The sequence below is a fragment of the Pteropus alecto genome, unplaced genomic scaffold (assembly GCF_000325575.1).
Source record: "Pteropus alecto unplaced genomic scaffold, ASM32557v1 scaffold95, whole genome shotgun sequence".
Classification (NCBI taxonomy): Eukaryota; Metazoa; Chordata; class Mammalia; order Chiroptera; family Pteropodidae; genus Pteropus; species Pteropus alecto.
Genome location: NW_006441071.1, coordinates 16,830,529 through 16,856,402, shown reverse-complemented (window position 1 = coordinate 16,856,402; position 25,874 = coordinate 16,830,529). Strand labels below are relative to the sequence as shown.

At 39.9% G+C, this 25,874-nt stretch overlaps 1 protein-coding gene and 4 pseudogenes across 2 annotated transcripts in view; 1 reads left to right on the top strand and 4 right to left on the bottom strand.

Moving 5' to 3' along the window:
* TJP2 (tight junction protein 2) overlaps window positions 1-9,516 on the bottom strand; it is a 103,723-nt gene extending 94,207 nt beyond the window's left edge. Inside the window, exon 1 of one of the 2 annotated variants that reach the window (XM_015594499.2) lies at window positions 9,297-9,516. The gene's annotated coding sequence lies outside the window, so the exon portion shown is untranslated. The remainder of the gene's footprint in view (window positions 1-9,296) is intronic. The other variant, XM_025051393.1, reaches the window with a different exon arrangement.
* Window positions 4,335-4,453, bottom strand: LOC112485085 (annotated as a pseudogene).
* Window positions 9,517-15,677: 6,161 nt separating the features above from the next.
* LOC102887856 lies at window positions 15,678-16,725 on the top strand (annotated as a pseudogene).
* A 1,914-nt stretch (window positions 16,726-18,639) lies between these two features.
* Window positions 18,640-18,754, bottom strand: LOC112485060 (annotated as a pseudogene).
* A 5,843-nt stretch (window positions 18,755-24,597) lies between these two features.
* On the bottom strand, window positions 24,598-24,716 carry LOC112485083 (annotated as a pseudogene).
* Window positions 24,717-25,874: the final 1,158 nt, after the last annotated feature.

Below are 25,874 nucleotides of genomic sequence, written 5' to 3'. Positions count from 1 at the left end.
ACTCCAATATTCATGGCAGCACAATTTACAATAAATGGCCAAGATATGGAAGCAACCTAAATGCCCATCAACAGATGATTGGATAAAGAAATTATGGTTCATATGTACAATGGAATATTACTCGGCCATTAAAAAAAATGAAATCCTAACATTTGCAACGACATGGATGGAGCTAGAGGTTATTATGCTGAGTGAAATAAGTTAGACAGAGAAAGGCAGATACCATATGATTTCACTTATATGCGGTATCTAAGAAACAAAAAGAATAAACTAATCAAAAATAGGCTCACAACTATAGTGGACAATTTGGTGACAGATAGAAGGGAGGGAGGTTGGGAGGCTGGGAGAATGGGGTGAAGGGTTAAAGAATAACAAATTAGTAGTTGATAGTTGGGCATAGGGAGCATGGCAGAGGGAATGCAGTTAGCATTAATATGATGGCTGAGTGGAGGGCGAGGAGAGGGAAGGAGCAACTGGGGGGATCGTTTTATGAACATTATAGATGTCTAACCAATGTACTGTATACTTGTATACTTGAAACTAATTCAAATTAATAAACTTACTTAAAAAAAAAAAGAATTCACAAACTGAAAAGAAAAAGAAGCAACAGTATACAATGGTTAAGACCTGACACTCTAGAAGCAGACTGCCTACATTTGAACCCCAGCTTTACATTTAGTTAGCTGTGTGACCTAGGCGAGTCTTTTTACCTCTCCAGGGCCTCTGTGTTCTCATCTAAAAAATAGGATAATAATAGCACCTACTAGTTAAGGTTATATGAGAATTAAATTCAATGAATATATGCAATATTATAGGCCAATATCTATTGGCCCTGGTTATTATGAACTGAATGTTTGTGTGTTCCCAGAAATTCAGGTCAAAGCCCTAACCCCCAGTGTGATGGTATTTGGTAGGTAATTAGGCTTAGATTAGATCAGGAGAGCAGGACCCTCATGATGGAATAAGGGCTCCCATAAGAGGAAGAGAGAGATTTTGCGCTCTCTCCATGGGCATGTACCTAAGAAAGGCCATGGAAGCACACTGAGAAGGCAGCCTTGTGCAAGCCAGGAAGTGGGCCCTCACCAAGAACTGATCATGCCAGCACCTTCATCTCGAATTTCCAGCCACCAGAACCGTGAGAAATAAATGTCTGTTGTTTAAGCCACACAGCCTATGATATTTCGTTATGGAGCCTGAGCAGACTAATGTCCTAGATCCAGCTCAGACAGGTCTTTCAGCTCACTGGGTGCCACTTCCTCAAACAATCCTAGGTTCCTCGACCCCAGTTTTCCATGCTTTCAAGTGAACTACAAAGTATTCATTTAGATCTCCTCACGGTACTACCCTTTGGTACCTCAAGTGCTGGTAACCTTTGATCCACCTATCTAGCTAGCCCCATCTGGAGGAGTCCTGGTGTGGCTCCCTGCCTGACCGGTCCCCTCTAGCCCCCAAAAGATAACTATCGATATTTGGACTCTCCATTTCTCCCTGTTCCAGCTCCCCTTGCATCTGCTGCTGGACCCGACTTGTGTCATTTCTAGCTCTAATTATATATCTGTGTTTACCTGTTTACCACTTGCCTTCCCCTCTAGACTATAAGCTCTGTTCTGAATGCAGAGACCTATTTTGCTGATATTATATCCATTTTCTGTTGAGTTTTCTAGTCCAACTTAACACTCATTCATTCATTCACTTCTTGTACAACCACCGAGCTGCTCCCATCAAACATTCTAATTGACACTGAACATACAAATAATACCAAACCATTCCTGCCCCCAAGAGTCACCCAGTCCAGTGGAGCAACAAGTAACTGTAGCCCAGCATGCTGTCATAGAGATGTGAGTGACCATGGCACAGAGACAAGACAAAGGAGAGAGTGCAATTCTGTTCGAGGATCTTAGCTTGGGAAAGCCTTCATAGAGAAGGTACTTGACTTAGGTCTTAATAATACGAGTGGACGTTCCTTAGGCTGACAAAAGGATATGAGGCATTAAGGCAGAGAGAAAGTAGCACAAAGAGCCAAAAAAAGCAAAACAGCCAATATTGTTCTCAGACCAGTAAGCAGAAGAAACTAGAGAACACAGCTCTCAGTGCACCTATGAGCCCAGGGCGGGAGGGAAGCAGGGATGCCTTCTGACATTAGGCTCTGCAGAGCTAGGCTTTGGTAGATGCCATTCCCCCGGCTAATGAACCCTTCCCCTTGCCTAGATGTCATCAAACCATTATTTAGTGAGCGTGTCCAGTGTGCCGGCCACTGACGTAAGCGTTCTACATGCATTATCTTATTTAGTTCTTACAACAACCTTAAGAAATGGATGTAAATTCTTTCTGTTTTCAGATGAAGAAGTTCAGGCATCAAGTGACTAAGTTACTTGCCTGGGGCACACAGGTAATAAGTAGTGATGGTGTGATTCCTACCCAGGGTACAAAATTCAGCCCTCCGACACCCATTAAGCCTCGGTAAGTGCCCTGGGGCCCTTGGTGTGTCCCCATCACAATGAAATGTAATTGCCTCTTTACTTATTTGTCTCCCTGTAGAACTGTGGGTCTCACGAGGACAGAGACTTTGCTCTGCTCACCTCTGTATCCCTAGAACCTGGCACAATGCCTGGCAGGGTATAATACGGCATCAACTGCACATGTTAAGAATGAAAGAATGCATGAATAAACAGGGCTTTGAACTCTGCCAGTGTGTACTCTCGCCCTTCTTCTCTGTCCCTGTGGTAAAGGAATACCACTTATTATCCTAAAACCAAGATCTGATTGCAAAACCAAAGTTCACTTTGGCCTTGTCCCGCTTTGGTCAGAGGGAGATAAGTTCCTGTAGCACCAGCCTCAGAAGATGCAGACAGACCCCTTCCCCAAGTGCAGGGATGTCTGCCACCACCCTCGCATTCCACCCTCATCCCCACATGTGCACAAAAGAGTTAACATTCTTTGAAAGGCCTTCTTACAAGGTTGGTCCTTGGCTGGAATCTGGGAACTTGAATTTGGGGAAGGTTCTTGCCATTCATTCCCAGGACTGACAGGAGTGGCTCACTGTCCCTACACTGTTTGCACAAACAATGTAGTTTATACTAACCACCTGCTTTCCTTTGGAGAACCTGAACCTTTTGGTATATGCTGTGCTGAGGATGCCAATGTAGTAAGTTCCCAGAATGAACCATGGCACTGAGTCTTTAACTTCTCGGTTGGCAATATTTTACACATGTTGTCACAACTTGTTCCTGTTGGAATTAAGCATAGCGTATGGGACTCCACTGGGAGAGAGTGCTGGAAGCTTGTTCCTGGTTTCCTTGGACTTCGCTCAGTGTGCCCTTTCCCTTTGCTGACTTTGCTTTACATCCTTTCACTCTTAATAATCACAGTAGTGAGTACAACTGTATGCTAAGTCCTACTGGTCCTCCTAGAGAATCATCAAAATGGGGTGGTTTCAGGGTTCTTGAAACACTGTCTTCTCCACAGAAGCAAGATTGTAAAATACTTCCTGTCCAGTTCTATCCACTAATCAGAGGAATCACACACCCAGGGCCTGCAGTGGCCAGGTAGACATGGAAAAGTGTGCATCTGGCTGGGTGGGATTGGGGACAACAGGCGAGTCTAAAGTAGGCAGCCGCTCCTCAGCTCCTGACCATACCAGCAAGTTCCAGGCAGAGTTGGGCAGTTACAACCACTGATATTAAAATCCTTTCCCTCTGCTAACAACAGATGCCCCCAAACAATAACACAGAACATCCTGAGGCTGGCTTTGACCTTTTTCGAAACCTTACATCCTCGGATATAATGAAGATCCCTTTAAAGTAAATTATACAATAAAATTAGGGGATATTTGTCTCAATTTTGTGAAACCAGCAGGTGGAAAACAGCTCGGTTTCAGAGGACCCATCAGCAGTGGGCTGCTGCCCTCTTGGATTTCTTTTCTGTAGCAAACCTGACCTTCATAACATGGATTGTCAGCATCCACTGTCAAAATCGGCTTATACCAAATTATGCTAAGGAGACTAGACACACGGTAGCACAGATATTAAAGCTATTAAGCTGAGCAGGCAAATACAGAAAAGGAGTAAAACTAAAACTTGACAGCTGCTACTTGCACAAAGGACTCTTGGCTTTTGGTTTACAAATCTCACCTTGATTCTATGTTGGTGATAATTAGTGGTGACAGGAAAGAGAGGGGAGAGTGGTCAATTATGAAAACATACATCCATATAACTTGTACATGATTTTTCTTTTTAATTTTATTATTCTTATTTTTTTAGGCAAAGCAACCTTTGGTTGACCTTACAGATTACAAGGAACTTGTCAGCTTACAATCTCTTATTTTTTATTTTTTACGCCTATAGCACCTGGTCTTCCTAGGTGGTCTCCTATCCAAGTACGAACCAGGCCCGACCTTGCTTAGCTTCTGATATCAGATGAGATCGGGCTTGTTCAGGGTGGCATGGCTGTAGACTGCACATGATTTTTCATAGCAGCATTATTCTTAATAGCCAAAACGTAGAAACAACCCAAATATCCATCAACAGATGAATGGATAAAATGTGGTATACACATACAATGGAATATTATTTGGCAATAAAAAGAATAAAGCATTGATACCTGCTACAATATAAATCTTGAAAACATTATGCTAGGTGAAAGAAGCCAGACTTACAGGACTATATATTGTATAACTCCTTTTATATGAAATGCCCAGAATGGGCAAATCTATAGACAGAAAGTAGATTAGTGGTTGCTTGGGGATGAGGGAGGGTGTAGGAGATTAGGAGTTGCTAGCTAAAGGGGAGGAGGGGTTCATGAGGAGTGGTGCTTTTTTTAGGGCAATAAAAAGTCCTAAAATTGATTGTGGTAATGGTTTCGCACTGTGAATATACTCAAAACCAATGAATTGTACATGTTAAATAGGTAAATTGTCTGGTGTATTAATTACATCTCAATACAATTGCTTTTTTAAAAATGGCCTAAAGGTAGAAGAGAATTAAAAACATACTGTTAACAAAAAAGTGTTAGGTCCCACAAAGGTGTGACTTTTCCTGTCTCCTTTGCATTGTAAATTTTTCCCAAATGAAGATAAGAGATAGCTTTTTATTATCATTTGACAATTTACAAGTACTTTTACAAATAAGGTCCTTTTGAGTCCTTACTATAATCTTAGAAGGGGATAATTATTCCCCTAATTTTATATTTCCAGGATGCGGCACCTCCGAGTTTATGAGGTTTACTCCTAGGAGCTCAGTCAGCTGGTCAGGGTAGATGTCAGTTCTTCCACACTTAAATCCTGTGTCCATCTTGGGGTGCTATGTAGATATTGTCAGGTCAGGTGGATATGCAGAGGTGGCATTGGCTGACAGATCTCAACAAGGAAAATGCCCGTGACTTGATTTTCCTGAGAGTTGGCCCAGCTACACTAATGCTACATTCAAGCCAAGTACAATCTTAAATGGTTACTCATTAGAGGATTTGTGGTTCCATGGAAAGAATTCTTTGCTCTTTTGGAATTTATTTCAGTTTGGGTTCATCTTTTTATTTGCCTCAGGACCTAGTAGCACATGTGGTACCTGATGTTCCAAAAGAAATCAATGAATACATAGATTCTAGAAGTGAAGGGGAGTTAGCAGGCAAAAATTTCTTATTCTACATGGAACAACCATAGAAAGAACCATGGTCTAGAGTAGGAAGACCCAGGTTGGCTTCAGTTTTCTCATTTGTAAAATGGAGAAAAAAAAGAAATACCTCTCTCGACATTATTGTAAAGATTTAAAGAGAATATGTCTGAAAATACTTGATTCACAATACGCACTAAACAAATGTTTGTTGATACTAAATCAGATAGCCCAACACCTTGATCTCTCCTATGGAGACCAGTGGGTTCTTCTGGGCGTTCGGAATTCCGAACCTCAGATCTCGAGAATGATGATCAATATCAAAAGGTGTTGATTAGATTTTCCAAACCTGAACCAATGACTACCTAATAATAAAGAACTCATGATTAACTTTATTTCATGTTTAATTTAAAATTGTATTCTCTTGTACCTTCAGATTAATTTTTCAATATCTTAGTGTGCATGTGTGTATATGTTTATTCTACCGACTCCTAAATCTAACTATATATCAGAATCATTTCAAGGTGTGATTAAATCTATAGATTCCAATGAAAGAGATTCTCACTCAATAGGTTTGAAGTAGTTGGGAGTCTCCATTTTTACCAGACTCTCCAAGTGATTCTCCAAGCATCACTCAATCGCTGGTAAAACCATTCACTGGACACTTTCTAATTTTTTCTCATGTGTGGACCACAAATAGCATTTGTTCACCAAATAAAAAACTGAACTGTATTGCAATTTCAGAAGAGAACATAGTGGAGGAGGGGGAACTTTTTCTCTTTTGCCTTACTATAATTAAAGGAAATAACAATCTGAAATTCTGTGAATGCAAGAATCTCTTGAAGTGGGAGAACTTTCTGCCAAATCTTGCCCATTTGAATGATTCTCATTCATCTTTTCAAAGAGATTTTTCCAAGTTGTAAGTTCCTCCCTACAAGCTGATAGCCTCATTCTGATGAAAGTCAATACAAGAAAAGTCAAGGGTCTTAGAGAAAAAGGAATTTGGAAAGAATTTGAAGAATCTGCCACTATCTGGCTATTTATTAACTCTTCCCAATATCCCTGATTGCTTATGTATTCTGAACTATATTCTTGATCTATAACAATGACTTCCTTAGATCATGAATGAAACCATTTTTATTCATCAATTCACATTATGTTCTCACCAAAACACATGTCCCGTAGCCAGAAGCTGGACAATTTTCAGCAGGTGCAAGCAGATGATGTTCATTACAATGTTTTCCTAAATTATACAAATACTTTAACAACTAGAAACGTCATTGGACTATTAGACTCATTTAACATTAAAGCAGAAACAAATAATCTGGAGTATTTTAGAAAAATTTTTCAAATCTTTGAGGTTTTTCTGTGACTTCCTCCTATATATAACAAGCAATAACTTTTTTCTTTTTTTTTTTTAACAACTTTGTTCTTAAGATTTATTCCAACTACCTTTGAAAATGAGTTCGAGTCAATAAAAAAAAACAAAAAACTAAACCCAATATAAACAGAACATCTAAAATAAAGCCAGTTAAAAGAAGCATAGAGCTTTTATCAGGTATCTCCGCTTCGGGCTCTCTGAGTCCTGGATAGCTCCCTTTCTTTTCAGCCAAATCAAAAAGGAAACCCTCACGGGTTAGGTTTATTCTCTATTAAAAGAAAGCACATGCACTCTAAGAACCTGGAACTAGAGTGCCTTGTCCACACGGCCAGAGACCAAGGCATTTCCAAATGTTTGTTCATATTCTGCAAACAGTATTTTACTTTTACTTTACATCCCTAATTAACCTTTTCTGTACTTTACAAAAAGGAAAATAACATTAAGTCTCCAAAAGCTCAGGGGCTAGGGAGAAGGGGGAATGAGTAGATTATTGGGTACAGTTTCTATTTGGACCGATGGAAAAGTTCTGGAAATGGATAATGGTGTTGGTTGCACAACACTGAATGTTCTTAATGCCACTGAATTGTACACTTTGAAATGGTTAAAATGGTAAATTTTATGTGTGTATATTTTATCATAATAACAGTAAAAGAATAAAAGTATAGAGAAACAAAAAACAAGTTATTATGCTAACCACATGTCCGAATCTTGCTAAGGAGCCTGCCACCCAGGTGGGGAAGGGCTGTGACCCATGAGCCTAATGAATTTGTCCTAGTGTGGCAAAAAGAAGGTTCAAATGTAAGACTGAATGGAAGCGCAAAATTACTTTTTTACATTAGAAAAATTACTTTTTTACATTAGCAAAATTACTTTTTTACATTAGGAAAACCTAGGCTGGGTCTTTGCAAATGTAAATATGCAAATGATTCCCTAGGCAATCTTGATTCAGCAGGTCAGTATGGGACCTAAAATCCTGTATTTTTAAGAGATCTGCAGGTGATGCCACCGCTGGACCGTGGGTCTCACTTGAAGCACCAAGTCCCCAGGGCACTTGAAAGTAAACAGAATGTCACCCTATCAGTCTAATCATCTAGAACCAGGCCCTCTCACCAGGAAACACAAAGAGTTGATCTTATCTTTCAAGCGAACTGGTTAAGGACTTAAGTCACCTACCAACCACCATTTGTAAAAATGCGTTGAGAAACCTGGGTGTTAGGCCTGACCGGAGGGGGCTCCCAAGAGTACCATCCACCTAGGCGAGTAGGTAGCTCCAGACTAAGAGGATAGCTGACAGAGAGGCAGTTTCGCAGAAAGGGCTCATGCAGACTTCAAAACAGTCTTGAAAATACCCTTCTCAAGCTCGAAGAATGCCTGGAATTCAGTGGCCTTTATCCAACATAAAGATTTCAAACTCAGTTTTGACTGGGTTCCCTATAGAAGAACCTTGCAGTGCGGCCCTAGAAAACTGACAACGCCCAGCAGGTTGATAAGCTCGGCCCCTCCCTTACAAAGAGGTCAGAAAATGGGGGAAAAAATTTCTCTAAGGAGACACAGATTCGCAATCTACGGGCTAAGGGGCATGCGAGCACCTCCGGGGCTGTAATGAGGTTCTCAGGTGTGCGGAGTTTTCAAGCCCCGCCGCTGAAACTCAGTTGGCAGCTCAGGCAGCCCCACCTGGTTTCAATTAACCCTCGACCCGCGTAAACCCTAGACACCAGCCCCCGCCCCCTCCAGATAGTACAGCAAACGCTGGCTGTGCCAACAGAAACTCAGAGGCCCTTTAAATCTGGTTAAAGAGAAGCTCAACAGGAAGTGAGACAGTTCCCATACCTCAGGGGAGATGGCGCAAGGCCAGGTAGGAAAAAGAAAGTGGCTCCCAGGTACCTGTAGCTGCCCCAGGTGCTTGCTCGAACCCACTTCCAGACGATTCCTTAAGAGAAACCCTATGATGTGCTGTCGTCCCTCAAGGGGGACGGAAAAGCAAGTCAGCTAAGTATCCCCCAGAGGGGGGAAAAAATCAATGTCCGATAAAGTAAACCCAGAGAAGTGGAGCGGGGGGATGCATCAACTCGCATTTATCCGCTCTGGCCCTCACCTCCGTAGCACGACAGAACCAGGGTGCAAGCGCCCCGCCACACCCAGCAAATCGCTCCCTTGCCAAATTCGGGGCAGGAGGGAGGTCTCCTGGCGACGCCTGAGCCCGGGCTGCTGCACCCGCGGCGGCTCTTGTCCGACTGCGCGGCTGGCAGGGCCGGGACGCCGGGCCCGCGCTCCCGGCTGGGGAGGGAGAGGGAGGAGGGTGCAGTACTCGCCTGGAGGCGGGTGGCGGCCGCGATCTGCCGAGTCGGGCTCAGGGTAAGGGTAAGGGCGGCTCTCGGCCGCGCTTGGGCGCGCTCCGACGCGGCGCCAGCTGCTGGGCCGCTGTCGCCTGCGCTCCCCGTGCGCGTGTCTGGCGGCGCCTCGCGGGATCCAGAGTGCGGGAGGCAGCCCCGGGAATGGGCGGGTGCGAGTGGCCTCTGCGGCCGCTCCTGTGTATTATTGTGACTCAATCTATTTCCTGTTTGGAGGTTTAGGAGAAAGAAAAAAAAATCCAAGGTGGGGGCAGGGGGAGTTGGGCGGCGGCGAGCCAGAGAGAGGAGTCTCGGAGGGGACGGAGGTGGGCGGTGGCTGTCACCTGCTTCCTCGAGACCCCCGAGAATGCGCGAGCCCGGGGTAAGGAGCTGCCCCTTATCACTACTTTGAGAGGTCGGGAAAGACTGGGGCAGGGGAGTCCTCACACACGCCACCCAGCGGTGGGGCAGAGACTGCGGCCGCTAGGACCGCCTAGTCACTTCAGCCAGCGCGTCCAATGCCCTGCTTTTTGTCTTCTCTGCAAAACTGTGTGGAGCTTTCTTTGTACCCACGGCGAGCGGAATGCGCTGTGCTGCTTTATTTGTGCCCAGGTCGGCTTTCTAATCCTCTCCTGGGGTATGCGCAAAGAAGGGGGTAGCTCCTCCAGCTTCAAAACACCACGGGAGGGATGGTCCTGTCCCATTGTGTGTTTGGTGGTGGTGTGGTCTTTGTTTTGTTGGGGGCGGGATGGGAAGCAGGTTAGGAATTTCGGTGGAAAGTTAACTTTTGTGGTCAGTTTCCGTTCTCCTCCCCCACCAACCTCACCCTTAGCCGGGATCGCACAGTCTGAGGCCCCAATCCGGAAATACCGGTTCCTCCCGCTGGGACAATAGGTGAGGGCGGGAGTGCTTGCTAACCCGAGAGTCTGCTTAGTCACAACCAGATTCCCTGCTTAGCCGGGAGGGCAGAATCTTCCTAGTGCCCAACTGCACCTGGCAAGCAGGTGCTCCTTCCATTTAGTCTTGTTAAATATTCTGGGAAGGTAATGAGGAGTTATTGTTTAATGCGTTCAAAGTTTCAGTTAAGGATGATGAAAAAGTTCTGGAGGTGGATGGTGGTGTTGGGTGCACAGCAATGTGAATGTGCTTAATGCCCCTGAGTTGTATGCTTGAAATTGCTTTAAATGGTCGATTTTGTTATGTATGTTTTACCACAATAAGAAAAATTCCTGGGAGGGTCATGCCCTCCTTTTTTCTGGACAGCTTTGTTTATGACTGCCAAATCCTCCTTCCCTCCTCCCTACACAAACCTTTGCCAGGACTAATGGAATGAATAACAGTGCTTCTTAGAAAACTTAAGTTCACTCACTTTAGACTTCTAGGGGTACCTATCAGCAAGTTATTCCCAGAAGTGAGAAGATTAAGCCTAAAAGACAGTACAGTTTTTTAAAAATGATGAACAGTAGTTTGTCAGAAACAAAGTGTTAGTAAGATGAGTAAAGGTGTATATGGTATGCCACTGTTTAAGAAAGGAGTAACACAAACATACATGCATTTGCCTGTTTTTTTAATGAAAGGATACTAGGATAGAAGCTAGACTTCTCTGACTATATCTTGTTTTGTAGATTTGACTTTGGAATGATGTCAATTTTACATAATTATTTAAAAAATCAAAAATTTAAAAAGCAAAAGCAAAATGTAACGAATGTGGGTATCAACTTTATGGCTTAATCATGTAAAGGAAAATTATGTCAGGTGACTTTAAAGTATGATTATTTGACTCTACATCCCTTAGATATATACACTGAGGATGAAGAGAATGTTAAAAAAAAACAACTGCTTTTCAATAATCATAATATTAATAATAAGTAATTATGTTAATATCCTTAACAGTCAAGATTTGTCAGTATTAAAGAGAAATATAAAATCAAAGAAGTTAAGCAGTATTAAATGTGAATTGAAATGATCATTTAGAACTCATGATACTTTTTTTTTTTTTTTTTAATTCAAGGTCTGTTTTCCTCAAAATACCTACAGTGGCCTCTATCTAGCTTCATGCAGGAATAACTTGAAATAGCCTCATCTTCTATCTCTTGTCCTAGCACTTCTTTGTTAAAGGCAGTGTGGGGATCCACGGAAGCTAGGTGCCCATGCATACACCACCCTGAAGGGTGGGCGAATTAATGTTTCACCGTCTAACCTAACACCAGTAGGGGATAGAAGCTGGTAAATATTCCTCCCTTTTTCCCCAGGGTAGACTGTCCTGAGACTCAGTCTATATCACTTCTCAGAAATCAAGTCACACAGAATCAACCAATCAGGTGCCTGAAGCAGCCTATTGAGTGAAGCTCCCTTGAATTCTCTCTGCTTCCCAGTCCCTCCCTCACTTCTTTCCCTCGGACCATGCTCCCTAATAAAACTCATGTCTCAAGGCTCTGCTTCCTGGGAAACCCAGCCTAAGACATATACAAACTGTATCTCAGGATAACTAAATAGTTGGTGAGAAAATTATTTTAGCCTATAAATAATGACAAATTTTGAATATCAGCATTTTCCAAAACCCTAACAAAATAATGGATCAAGGCAGTGGTTATCAATGGACACTAACATCACAGAAAACATCACCAGACACTATGTGCCATCTGATGGAAATACGTACCACAAATCACACATTCTTGCCAAAAAAAAAGCAACCCCGAGTCTGATCAAGCTTCTAGATCCAACTGCCAATTTATAGGAACTACTTGAATAAAGGAATGTGAAACAATACTACTATTGGGTTATGATGAACAAAATCCAGAATGTGGGAAACTTGAAAAGACAAATGACCCACTCTCCCCTACAAGTAGCAAGGCATTAAAAATGATGGGAGAGAAAGCTGTAGATTAAAAAAAGACAAGTAATGTCAGTGAAATGCAATATGTATTTCTTGTTTGGGTCCTGATTCAAGCCAACCACTAAAAAATGATGAGATATTTGGGGAAACTTGATATTCCCTAAGTTAGTAAAAAATCAGGAAAAATGTTTAAATGTTTTCATCCATGCCACTGATTGAATCTAGTATATGGAGTTGCTACTACATGTGTTGGCATATTTATTTTATATATGCATGCACACAAAATAAAACACCAGTTTAATTACTTTCTGTATCCAAAATAAACGTTTCAAGGAAGACTTGGATTTTGAATTTTCTTTGAATAGATTCAGGTAGGAAGAAAGAGACTCTGGCTGGCATATCTGGTAACTGACATGATCTTTGTTTTTCCCACCCACTCTTTTCATTCTGGGTACATGCTGTATGTATTCCTTTGTGCTTTCCTGTAACCAACAGAACAGCATTTTCAGTAACTAATAAACATTTCTACTCTGAAGACTAAACATTTAAAAATTACTCAGAGGAATAAAAAGACTCTTCCATGAGCCACAGGGGCAGTGCCGTGAAAAAATGGGGCAAGAACTCTGGGTTCTGACTTAGAGCTCAGCAGAGTTTCCCTCCCTGCCACTGGCACCAAGGCAGTCCCCGAGAAACCATCTTGCCTTCCTGGAAGACAAAGCCCTATTCTGTGGCCTCTTGTGACTGGGAGCTCTTGTGTTCTGAGGTTCTGAAAGTGATACTGTGCTTCACCTGCAGGCCAGACAAGTTGGGAAAAGGGTCAAATCACGGTCTAAACAGGGGCGCTTGCCTTGATAAGACAGGTGATTTCTTTACCTGCAGTAGGTGCACCACAGAGCTCCAGAAAGAGCCTTGTTCCTAGTCTTGACTTTGCTACTGCTGCCTATGTCATCCTGAGTTTTGTGTTTAACTTTTCAGAGTCTCAACCTCAATCTCCTCACTCTTTGACTCAATAACTCCATTTATAGGTATCTATCCCCTACCCTCAATACTCATACCAGTACTGAAAGAAGTATTTTAAGAATGTATATGCCTCTGTGTTGGAATAGCAAAAGAAATTAAAATTAAATGCCATCAAAAGAATGGCTGGGTAAACAATGGCACATCCATACAATGTGTGATATTTATTTGAGTCCCTTTCAGAGTAGTTTTCTGTGTGGACGATTCAGAGGTTTGTTTTGGTTCCACAATGAATATTCAATTAGTTAAAGTTACAAATTTCAAACCCCGGTTCTTCTTTAGGCTTTAATTTTACATGTTTTGCTATCCTATTTTGTAAGTTTAGCTTTTATTTTCACTTACAAAATTTTATTATGTAATTGTCGATACATACAAAATAATATATGTAACATCTATATGAGCTTGGGAGCATACGATAAAATGAATACATGAACTGGCCACATGATCGATAGAACAGATAGAACATTGGCAATGCTTTTGACCATGCCACATAAACCAAATCCTAAGTCCCCCTCTTCTCCATCCATTTCAAGGTAATCACTATCTTAAATTATGCAGTCAAGTGAAAAGAAAGTTTTACCGAACATGTAATCTTCATAAACAATGTATTATATAGATTTGCTTCTTTTGAGTTTTATAAAAATAGAATCACACTGTACATAGTTTTGTGCAACCAGCTCTTTTCATTGCAAATTATATTTCTAAGATTTATTCAGGTTGTTGACTATAGCTATATATTTCATCCAATTTTACTGCTATGTAATATTCCATTTCCATATTTGATTCTAAATTTTTCTTTGAATAAAACAATGCCCACTCTCTAGGCAGACAATTACTTTTTTAGTGAACTTTGGAGATAAAATGTCAGATTATCACAAGATCAGAATTTTTGGACAACAAGAGTGATTCTTCTTTTTATCCACTATGGAAATACATATATCATCCCATGTTATTCAGGGGTTTAGCCTTCTAAGTATTCTGAAGTTGTTCGCTGAACTAGTTTTTCTACTACTTTGTATCTTTGAAATTTTTCCTGTATAAAAATTAGGGGGCTAGAGTTGAATTGAAATGACATCTGAATGTCTTTCTTGGCTTTGTCTGAACTGGGGGTCATAACTTTTTAAGGTGTATCTACTGACTGAGGAATGTTCTCCATCAGTTAAAAACAGTAAGCTAGTCTATATGAACCAATATGCAAAATTCTCCAAGATCCATTGTTAAGAAAAAAAGCAAGTTGCAGAACAATACATATGTATGAACTTGTTTATTTATTAAATAGATGCATGCATATGTAAATGAGTAGAAAAAGGGCTGGAAGGATGCTCCGCATCTTGGCAGCAGTGGTTAACAGGAAAGGTGCGTGAAAAAGGCTGTGATTTAGGGGAATGGGAAAATGGTGGTGAAGACTGCACTTTTTGGGTGCTGTTTTGAATTTAATCCAAAGCAAAAGTAAAACAAATGTGAGGTGGACTAGAAGATATGCCTGATATCTTCTGGTTGACACTTGAAGTGATCTTAAGAGGATGGAGAACATCTGTCTCGATAGGGACTTGGTGAGAGGTCTTGGTTTCAGCACCCTGGTACTTCCTGAAGACTGGGGACAGCTGCAGCTCTCAGAAACAGGCTGGTCATGGTTGCATGGGTCGCAAGCCTGCTGAGTGCTGTTTCAATACTCTACCCTGGCCTCATCCCTAGTCACACCTGTCCTGGCCTGAAGGCAGGGCTGCTGAGGCCTGGAGATCCCTCAATATGCATGGTAATTGATTAAGGAATTCTTCCACTTGAATCCGAGGTCCCTCCTACATAGGGCCAAGGCAGACAGCAGCCCCACCTTCTCTCCACCTCAAGTGTAGCTACCAGTCATGGTGTTGAGAGGAAAGGCAAAAGGAGTAGCCAAAGATGTTTCCTTCTCTTCTCTCAGCAGTCACTGGGTTAATTACTTCGATCCCTTTTAACACACTTTATAGTCCACCTACTTTGTTATGATACCTTAAGATGTGCAATTTATAACTCTGTGAAAAGCCAGGGGTTACTTCTAGATTCATTGTTTCTATGGCCAAAACTTTGGAAGTTTTTCTAAGAAAATATCAATTAAGAGGCACACTGCTTGCTTTATGGCATTCAACATTACTTATTTGGACTCTGACAAACAGCCCATAAAGAAATAGTACTTTGTGTTGATCACTTGTTAACAGTCCAAAGATCACTGTGGTTTTAGTTAAGCTTCTAGTGAATATTAATTTTAAACGCACATGATAAGTATAGTTCCCCTGAAGCTGGGATTGCCTATGAATTTTCAAGGAGAAAAATGGAGATAGAAATAGAGAAATATGAATAGAGATAAATTCATTGAATGACATTATAGAAGAAAAGGATATGGTTACTTAGAGTATCTAATGTAAAAACCATCTTTCTCATTAGGATGCTCAAAAAACTCTAAACAATAAAATAATAGTTTTGTAATAATCACAACCGATATGGTATAGGCCAGATGCATGCCCACTCAGAGAAATTAGAGGCTAAGATACAGCTGAATGGTGCCTGCGCTTGTTATGCATCAGGTAATGGTTGGTGTATTAACAACATGACCAATAATGGGCTCACATTTTAATGGATACTTATTTGATATAATATGCCTGTGACACTAAACCGAGATTACATAAGCATGCTAATTCGTTAAGGGATTCTTCCACTTAAATCAGTAACAACCATTTAAAAACAACAAAAGCAGCCATCGCTGAAGTGACTGCAGCCAATATGAAGTTCGATCCTTTTGTAACTTCTGAACAGAGCAAGAACCATAAAAGGCATTTCAGTGTACCGTCCCACATCCACAGGATTATGTCTTCTCTTTCCAAAGATCTGAGATAGAAGTACAATGATCAATCCATGCCCTGAAAGGATGATAAAATTCAGGCTGTGCGAGGACACTACAAAGGGCAGCAAATTGCCAAAGTAGTCCAGATTTACAGGAAGAAATATGTCATTTACATTGAACAAGTACATCAAGAAAAGAGTAATTGCACAACTATTCATGTGGGCATTGACCCCAGGAAGGTGATTATCACTAGACTATAGCTGGACAAAGACCACAAAAAATATCCTTGAACATAAAAGCCAAATCTCACCTAGGAAAGGAAAAGGGCAAATATAAGAAACAATTGAGAAGATGCAGAAATAAAGCAATCTTATATACAGTGTTCATTAAAAACTGTTAAAATGAAAAAAGAATAAATAAACCAGAGCAAGTGAAGGTGTGGTGAAACTGCTACATTGGTATTGCCATGGTAAACTGCTCCTGCCTGTCAAAAAGCATTTTTGTAAAATGCATCAAGACTTGTAAAAAATGCCGAAATCATTTGACCCTGTAATTTTACCCTGGGATCTCTATCTTAAGACAATAGTACAAATTCAGAGAAAACTATATGCACAAAACGTTTTATCAATACATGATTCATAAGACCAAAAATTGAAAACAATGGAAATATCCAACAATTAAGGGAAAGTTAAGTAAATTGTCATACTCACTATCAGGAACATTACGTGGGCATATATATGTTAACTATGAAGTATACAGCAATATTTATTCAGTCAACAAATATTCACTGTTTCCTGCTAAGCACAGGAGACACAATGATGAACAAAAACTGAAGATTTTGCTCTCACAGAGCTTGTGGATTATAATTATAGTGTAATATTAAATGTAAATGACAGAATACAAAAATGCACAAACTTTGGTTACCACTATGCAAAACTGAAATGCATAGGCAAAAGGACAAGAACAAAACTAAACCAAATGCAAACTAAGTTTTATTTGGGGTAGTGATAACAGATTGATCCTCCCTCCTTTTCTCATTTTACAGATTGCATTCAGTATTTTTTTAATTTAAAATATTGTGAGATGTATAGAAACATCAAGAAATACTATTGTTAGCTGCGAAAAGCAAAATCATAAGTAGTGTGTTAGAACAGCTGCAGCTCTGCATGCAGATGAACAGAGGCCGAAAACAATTGTGCAAAAAGGAAAAACATGAAAAGCCCTAGGATCTGAGCTAAACACATTTTTCTTTTTAATAAATGCTTGTTAAGTCCGTTGGTTCAAGGTCTAACAATATGTACTTTTAAAAGAGATTTGGAGGGTCTACGGCCATGCTACCCTGAACAAGTCAGATCTCATCTGATCTCGGAAATTAAGCAGGATCGGGCCTGGTTAGTACTTGGATGGAAGACCACCTTTGGATGGGAGACCACCTAGGAAGACCAGGTGCTGTACGTGTAAAAAATTTAAAAAATAAGGGATTGTAAGCTGATAAGGTCCTTGCAATCTGTGAGGTCAACCAAGGGTTCCCTTGCCTAAAAAATAAAATAAAAAATAAAAAGGGACTTGGAGGAGTCTCTTCCTCTGCCAAATCCAAGAACTCTAGAGAGAGGCACGTGGTACAGGAGAAAGAGCATGGGCATTGGAGTCCCAAAGACCTGGGCACATGTCCCAGTGTGGTCACTTTCTAGTTGTACGACTGGAGTAAGTTCACTGGACCTACTTGAACCTATTCTCCCTTTTAAAAATGAGGATAATATTACCTGCTTCATAGATTATTTTTAGTGTTAGAAATTATATATCTATATACATAGAAAAAAACCCTAGAAAGTTGTATCAGGATAATGACTGATTACAAAAAACAGAATCTCAGCCACATTGGCCAAACAAGATGGGCCTTCATTTATTTCACATCACAAAATATTTATTTGGAGGCAGACAGTCCAGTTTGGGTATAGCAACTCTAAGAGACAAAATGAGACAAAGCTTTACCAGTCTTTCTGCCTTGCCGTCTTTGCCTTGGGTTTTGATTCTTATAGGTCCAAGATGGTTCCTTCACCTTCAGGCATCTAGTGTATAGTGTAGGCAAAAGTCCACTACCTGAGTCTGCCTATAAACTTTCTTATAAGCTTTTCTGCTTATATTTGTCAAAATTGGGTCCTAAAGCTATTTCTAGTTATAACTCAACGTACAGCCACAAACATACTCTAGCCTCTAAACTCTTTGCAGATGAAGCTTACGTCTGGCACAGTGACACATAATATGTACTTAATAAATAACATGTGTTGAATTGAAAAATGGAATTGTCTTATCATGGTATGATTTCCTATATGAATAATAAGTCAAAAGTAAAATATTAATTTCCTGGTATGACTAATTGCTACTGTCAACAAAATTCTATAGGTTCCTTTACTAGTAAATACAGTGAGAAAAAAACAAAAGGTTACTTACCTGGCTCCCAAGCCATCCTACAAATCACATTGTCCAGGTTGCTTTGCCTTGCACTTGCTAATCTGAAACCCATGAGCTGGAAACCAGAGGTAGTCCAGTGTGTGGCCTGTTTGGAGCGCATGGTCCACACAATCCCTTAGAAATGGAGCAGCCACAGGTGCCAGGTTAAACTTCCAGAAGAAATATGTTGTTGTTTTTTTTAATGCCTACAGCACCTGATATTCCTAGGTGGTCTCCCAAGTACTAACCAGGCCCAACGCTGCTTAGCTTCCAAGATCAGACGAGATCAGGCACATTCAGGGTGGCATGGCCATAGACTGAAGAAATATGTTTTGACTGTGGTTCTGGCAGCTGTTAAGCAGCCATGTCTGCCAAAAATTGTATCAAGAACTGAAGAGTCACTAAAATGAGCTGAGTTAATTATCCTTACCTGTGGTTCCCAAGGCAACAAGGCAACAACCCCCTTAGGATCTGGGGTAATAAGATCCTTTCAAACTCACTTGGGAGATATCTGTTGTCTGTGGCCTACACCTGCCTTGCTGGATATGATTCATAGGGTTTCTGCCTTCTGGTTAGCCAGATAAAAACACCCAGAAAATGCATATTAGTTCTTGCTTATGTGTTTTCAGGTCTCACCAATATACACTGAATACCCTCCAACAAAGGACCTCTGATTACAGACACATCCACTGTGTAGGGAGGGATGTGATGTTGAGTAATTCATTCCTTCTCAGATCCAGATTCTTGATTCATAACATTGTAGCCACTTATAAGATTGGTTCAAGCAATTCTTTGCTTTTTAGAATTATGCACAGGAAGTTTATATAGATTCACAATTCCTTAGTCACAATTCTGTAGTTTCAAAACTTTGTCTCAGAAACCAAAAGTTTTGTGTTTGAACTAATGGAAGCAATATCTGACCTGAACTGATGATGTAAGTCTATTTATGGTCTTATTCTACTTGATATAAATATTCATGCATTTCACTGGGGATATATCCATGGGTTTGATCATGGAGTGCCCCTCCGATTCTTCTGGAAGTATTATGTCATGCTATACAGTATGTATACCATATGTTTGAAAAACTCAGTTCCAAAACATACAGCCCAAGTGTTTTAAAGGATAGTGGACCTTAGGGAAATAAAATTAGTAAATTTATTGAATAAAATTAATAAATTAATTACATTAAACCTCAGAGAGATGAGCAGTTATTAATGGGTTATTCAGCATATCAGATTGCAGTCGTGACACTTATAAACGATTGAGTTTCTGCTTTCTCTGCAAAAACATATACTATATCGTACCCTAACTGTTGCGTGCTGTATCAGCCTTGTAGAAAATTTTGCAAACTCATTATATGCACCCCCAAATTCTTACACTACGAATTTGCACTGGCTCTGCCTATATTTATAAGGGCCGCCCCTCCTTACAGACAGAACAACTCCATTTCTCCTTATTGCTTTTCTTATCAATAAAACAAGTATCCACCTAAGGCAAACAAGTTTCTCTGCAAGTTTTCAGGCAAGACAACTTAGAAGAGTAAAAGGAGAACACATTCTTTCATGTATATCCTAATTTCTTTTACGTGGCTGTGGCGCAGGACTTGGTTTTGTGACCCGTGTACATTGTACTACAGCAAGTTCATTTTTCAAATATCCTGATAAGTCAGAAGTCATGATTTGGATCTTTCATTGAATAGGAATCAGGTGCAGAATGCAGAACACACAAAGTTTTCATGGATCATAAAATTATTAGATTGGTCGAATGGATTAAGGTTTGAAGGTATTTCTGTTGACCAAATAGATACAGGCATTTCTCTGTTGTCCTCTGTAACCAGAAAAAAGGGAATGTACTTAATAATGTATGATTAACTGCTCCTGTAGCAGGCGAAACATACCAATAGGCTAAAGGACATTCCAAAGGAAACTCATGACTCCTTATTCATATCTGATGAAAGAAAGTCCTGTAACTCAAAATGGAAATCAGTAGACTTCACATGTTCATAAATTTGCATGCACAACCACCAAGTGCTCTTTGATGCAGGATCCCAGGGCAGATATGAAATCCTCTCCAGGATTAAAGATCTTGTGCTTAGCACTGAATTGTCTCTCTCTTCCTGGGTCTGCGTTGGCCTTTCTACTAAATGAATTACTTCCAAGAGAAAGTAATTCTCCTTTGTACTCTGGGGATGGGGTTTCAGCCACACCAAACCTTATTGTATCAGCTCTCACCTAGGCTATTGTGATAGTCCTACCATTTCCAGGACCTGGACTATGCTTCCCTGAGCTCAAAGCCTGCTCTCACTCTTCATTCTGGCTTCTGCTCAGAGGCTACTGTGTTAAGAAGCTTTCAACTACTCTCAAAAAGAGCTCCATCCGAACAATTTCTGAAGATGGATGATGGTTATGGTGGTACAACAATGTGAATGTTCTTAATGTCAATGAATTGTACACTGAAGAATGGTTAGCAAGTAAACTTTATGTAATGTACATTTTGCCACAATAAAAAAAAAACAAAGAAAAAGAGCTCCACCCAGCATGTTCTATCTTTCTCACCTACTTCATTTTCCTTCTTAGTACTTATCAATACCTGACAGTATGTATTCATGTATCTGTTGCCTGTATTTCCTTAGAAGAAAGGAAGCTCCAGGAGACCAAGTGTTTCATAAATTGTCTTCACTCTTATATTTGTGATGCCCAGAATAGTGCCTGGCACATTGTAAATACTCCTAAAGATTTTCCGAAGGAACGAATGAAAGCAAGCAAGTAAGCTAGGTCTCAAATTAGTATTTTCACCTCCAGTTTCTCTCCATCTAATCCAATTCATCATAAACAATGACTTTACAGTTATCTGGGTTACCTTTTTAAAACATAGATCTGATATTATTTCCCATACCTCCAAATTCTCCATGTTTAGAAGAAAAACAAACACTTTTTAAAAAGAGAAGAAATAAATGCTAACCATAGAATGTTACATAAATAGATTGAGTCTGAGAAATAACTTCCTAATTTCTCTGCATGTCAAAGCCTCATATAAGACTTGATAAAAATGTTAAGTCATAAGCAATCCAACACCATGAATAACAATTTAAAAAAATTCTTCAAACTAGCCATGGCTTTTTACTAATTGTGATAGAAGGTACAGATTTAATAGATGGCATGACATCTTAATTTCTTTGAATGTAAAAGTTCCAGTACAATAATTAATAAAGCCATGTAATTTATATGAATGTCTCCTCCTTCCCCAAAATCAGTGTATGGAGCAGGGATACAGGAGTGTAATCTAACTCCTTATCTACAGATTCATGGCCTCTACAATCTAGCCCCTATCTATCTTTTCCTTCCCCTGTCCACCCAATGCTCCCCAACTCCAGCAACAGACTTCTCTACTTATTTATTGGATCCATGTTTTTCCTGGTTCACTTCTGCTAAAATCTTCCCCCTACCCAGAGTGCCTCCACTTCTCCCTTCAGCTGACCCCTTTCTTGGAGTGCCTTTATCCTCCATCCCTCTCCACCTGCCACAATTGTACTCATCCTTCGAAGCCTTCTCCTCCGACTTTCCCCTAAATCGAAGCAATTGCTAATTTCCTTGAGCTCATATGGTATTTTATTTTAAGCCTTTTTTCAAGCACTATTCTGAGTTTTAGATCAAAGTCATGTGTGCCTCTGCCTCTCTTTCTGTCGACTTTGAGAGGAGTGTGACAGTGTGCACAATAGGTGCTCAAAGTGAATTTGTCAGAATGACTTATATGTGCCTCCGGCACGTTAACCTCTCCACATCTAGATGCATTATTGAGGCTATTGTTTCTCAGCTCTAGGTGTGGGTGCTGGTGGCTGTGTGGTGCCGAAACGATGGTGGCAAGTGTGACTTCATGACAGGTGCCCATCAACAGAGAGAAGAGATAGCCCTGTCTGTATTTATCTGATTGAGCCCTTAGGCTTGCTGAAATTTTTGAAGGAGTCAAGAAGGCAAATGTTCATTTTGTGTCATCACAGAAAAAAGAGAGATTCTGATAAGTAGATACTGAAACTGGGGAAAGCAGAGCTTTGTCAGTGTTTGGCTTCAAGTTAGTATAGAAACAAAAATCCGTTTTGGTCCACAGGAAACCCTACCATCTGGTCTTCGTCAGCACAGACATATGTCTCATGGGAGGGTTCTACTAGTGGCCAGTGGAAGATTAGATGGAGATAAAGTAGAGACTCAACATGCAAGCTGCGATTTCTCGTGCACAAAACTTGGCTGATTTCTGTATTATGAAGGAGCAACCAAGTGAATAAACATTTTAAAAAATTTGTTTAAGTTACTTGAGAATTATCATAGATATCAAAAAACAAACAAAAACTCAAACCAAAATAGCATCAAAAAACACCCAAACAACTGTCCAAAACAAATATAGTTCTATTGCTCTAAGCGTAGCTTAACTCCTTTTTTCTTAAATCCTACGAGAATATCCAACTTATCTTTCTCTTCCCAATACTCCCAACAGAGCCTCACCAACACTGAGCAGGAAGAAACGCAGGAAATAGCAGGTATAGTAACAAATCAATGACCAGGAAGACTAGGTTTTTGTCCTAGCTTTGCCTAGGACTGGTTGTGTGACCTCCAGTTCACGCTTCTGGGTCTCAATTTTTGTATTATAAAATGAGAATTGTACTAGAGCAGCGTAAAACACCAGTTCCGATAGATGCGATAGGTGCTCTGCAAAAAAAGGGAGGGCGCAGTTCTAAATACAGATGTCTGGGAAATTCTAGGCTAGACAGGCCTCTGTACTGAAGGATTTCTCAGATGTGTGTATTGTAACTTTGCAAGTGGGAAGAGAGATTGCTATGTGTACCAGATCTCCTTGGCCAAAGAATTCTTTTATTCCCATAGAACCAGTGAGATTTACTTGGGAAGATGCTGGAGTTGGGAGAATCTCTGAGTTCGCTTTCAGAGTTTATCTTCCCCTTCTTGGTTCTGGCCTTTCTGTGACTTCTCTGTATTCTGTGTTGTTTTCCATGAGTCCCATTGTGTTCCATTAGCTTGGCTCCTAGTGATCATCTTCCCAGCACAAATAGAATAATCTCGCTTGCTTCACTTCTCTGAAAATCCAAACCTATCACAAATTGTCCAAATGTAGAAATTATATGACTAAAAAAAAAAAGTAATACAGGTAAATATAAGAAAATGAAAATTTACCCTCATTCTCACCACTCATAAATAATTCTAAAAAAGCACTTTTTCTCTTTTTCTCATTTTAAATTTATTTTTCAATTACAGTTGGCATACAATATTATATTAGTTTCAGGTTTACAACATAGCAATTAGACATTTATATACCTTACAAAGTGATCACTGTGGTAAGTCTAAGACCCACCTGACACCGTACATGGTTATTACAATGTTATTGACTATGTTCCCTATGCTGTACTTTATACTTCCTGACTATTTTATAACTACCAGTTGGTACTTCTTAATCCCTTTTTCATCCAGCCCCCTAACCACCCTCCCATCTGGAGACCATCAACTTATTTTCTGTATCTATGAGTCTGTTTCTGTTTTGTTCATTTATTTTAATTTTTAGATTCCACATGTAAATGAAATCATATGGTATTTGTCTTGCTCTATCTGACTTATTTCACTTATCATAATACCCTCTAGGTCTATCCATGTCACCATAAATGGTAAGATTTCATTCTTTTTTATGGATTCCATATCTTGAGTATTATAAATAACGCTGCAATGAACATAGGGTGCATATATCTTTTCAAATTAGTGTTTTAGATAAATACCCAGAAGTGGAATTGCTGGATAATATGGTAGCTCAATTTTTAATTTTTTGAGGAGCTGCTATACTGTTTTCCATAGTGGCTGCACCAGTTTACAATTCCACCAATGGTGCCTGAAGATTCCCTTTTCTGCACATCCTTGCCAATATTGGTTATTTGTTGATTTAAGCATTGGTGATAGCTATTCTCGTAAGTGTGCAGTGATATCTCATAGTTTTGATTTGTATTTCTGTGATGATTAGTGATGTTGAACATATTTTCATATGTCTGTTGGCCATCTGTATTTCCTCTTTGAAGAAATGTATTGGGCGAGGCAACCCTTGGTTGACCTCACGGGTTGCAAGGACCTTGTCAGCTTTAATTAATTAATTTATTTATTTATTTATTTTTATGCCTGATGCACCTGGTCTTCCTAGGTGGTCTACCATCCAAGTACTAACCAGGCCCAACCCCGCTTAGCTTCCGAGATCAAACGGGATTGGGCTCGTTCAGGGTAGCATGGCCGTAGACTCTTTGCCCATTTTTAAATTTGATTTTTTTGTGTGTTGTATGAGTTCCTTATATATTTTGGATATTAACCCCCTATCAGGTGTATCATTGGCAAATGTCTTCTCCCATTCAGTAGGTTGTCTTTTCATTTTGTGGATGGTTTGCTCCACTGTGCAAAATTTTTTAGCTTGATGTGGTCCCATTTGTTTATTTTTGATTTTGTTTCACTTGCCTGAGGATACATATCCAAAAAAATATTGCTAACAGCAATATCAAAAAATTTACCACCTATGTTTTCTTCTAGAAGTTTTCTGACTTCAGGTCTTACATTTAAGTCTTTATCTATTTAGAGTATTTTTTTATATGGTGTAATAAAGTGATCTAGTTTCATTTTTTTTTTGCATGTATTTGTTCATTTTCCCCAAATCATTTATTGAAGAGACTGTCTCTACTTCATTGTATATTTTTGCCTCCTTTGTCATAGATTAGTTGACCATATAGGCATGAGTTTATTTCTGAGTTCTCTATTCTCTTCCATTGATCTATGTGCCTGTTTTTGTGCCAGTACCATGCTGTTTTGATTAGTATAGGCTTGCAGTATAGTTTAATACCAGGTAGCATGATTCCTCCAACTTTGTTCTTCTTTCTCAATATTGTTCTGTCTATTTAGAGTCATTTGTGGTCCCGTAGAAATTTGAGGATTATTTGTTCTAGTTCTAGAAAAATGCCATTGATATTTTCATATGGATTGCATTGAATATGTAGATTGCTAACAAAGCATTTTTTTTAAACTGTCTTTTTATTTATTTATTTTTTATGGTGACATTGGTTAATGAAATCCAATAAGTTTCAGTTGTACACTTTAACAGTAAGGCATATATATATTTATACTGTGTGTTCACCTCCCATAGTTAGATTTCTATCTCCACACATTTGACCCCCTTTTCCCTGTCTACCTCTCCCCTCCCCCTCCCCCTTCCCTCTACCCTCTGGTTACCACTAGTCTATAGTCCATGTCCATGAGTCTCTGTTTGTTTGTCCTGTTCATTTGTTGCTTTTAAGTTTATATCCTACATATAAGTGATATCATGTGATTTTCAACTTTTTCTGTCTGGCTTATTTTGCTTAACATGATTATCTCAAGGTCCATCCACATTATTGCAAGTGGCAGTATTTCAT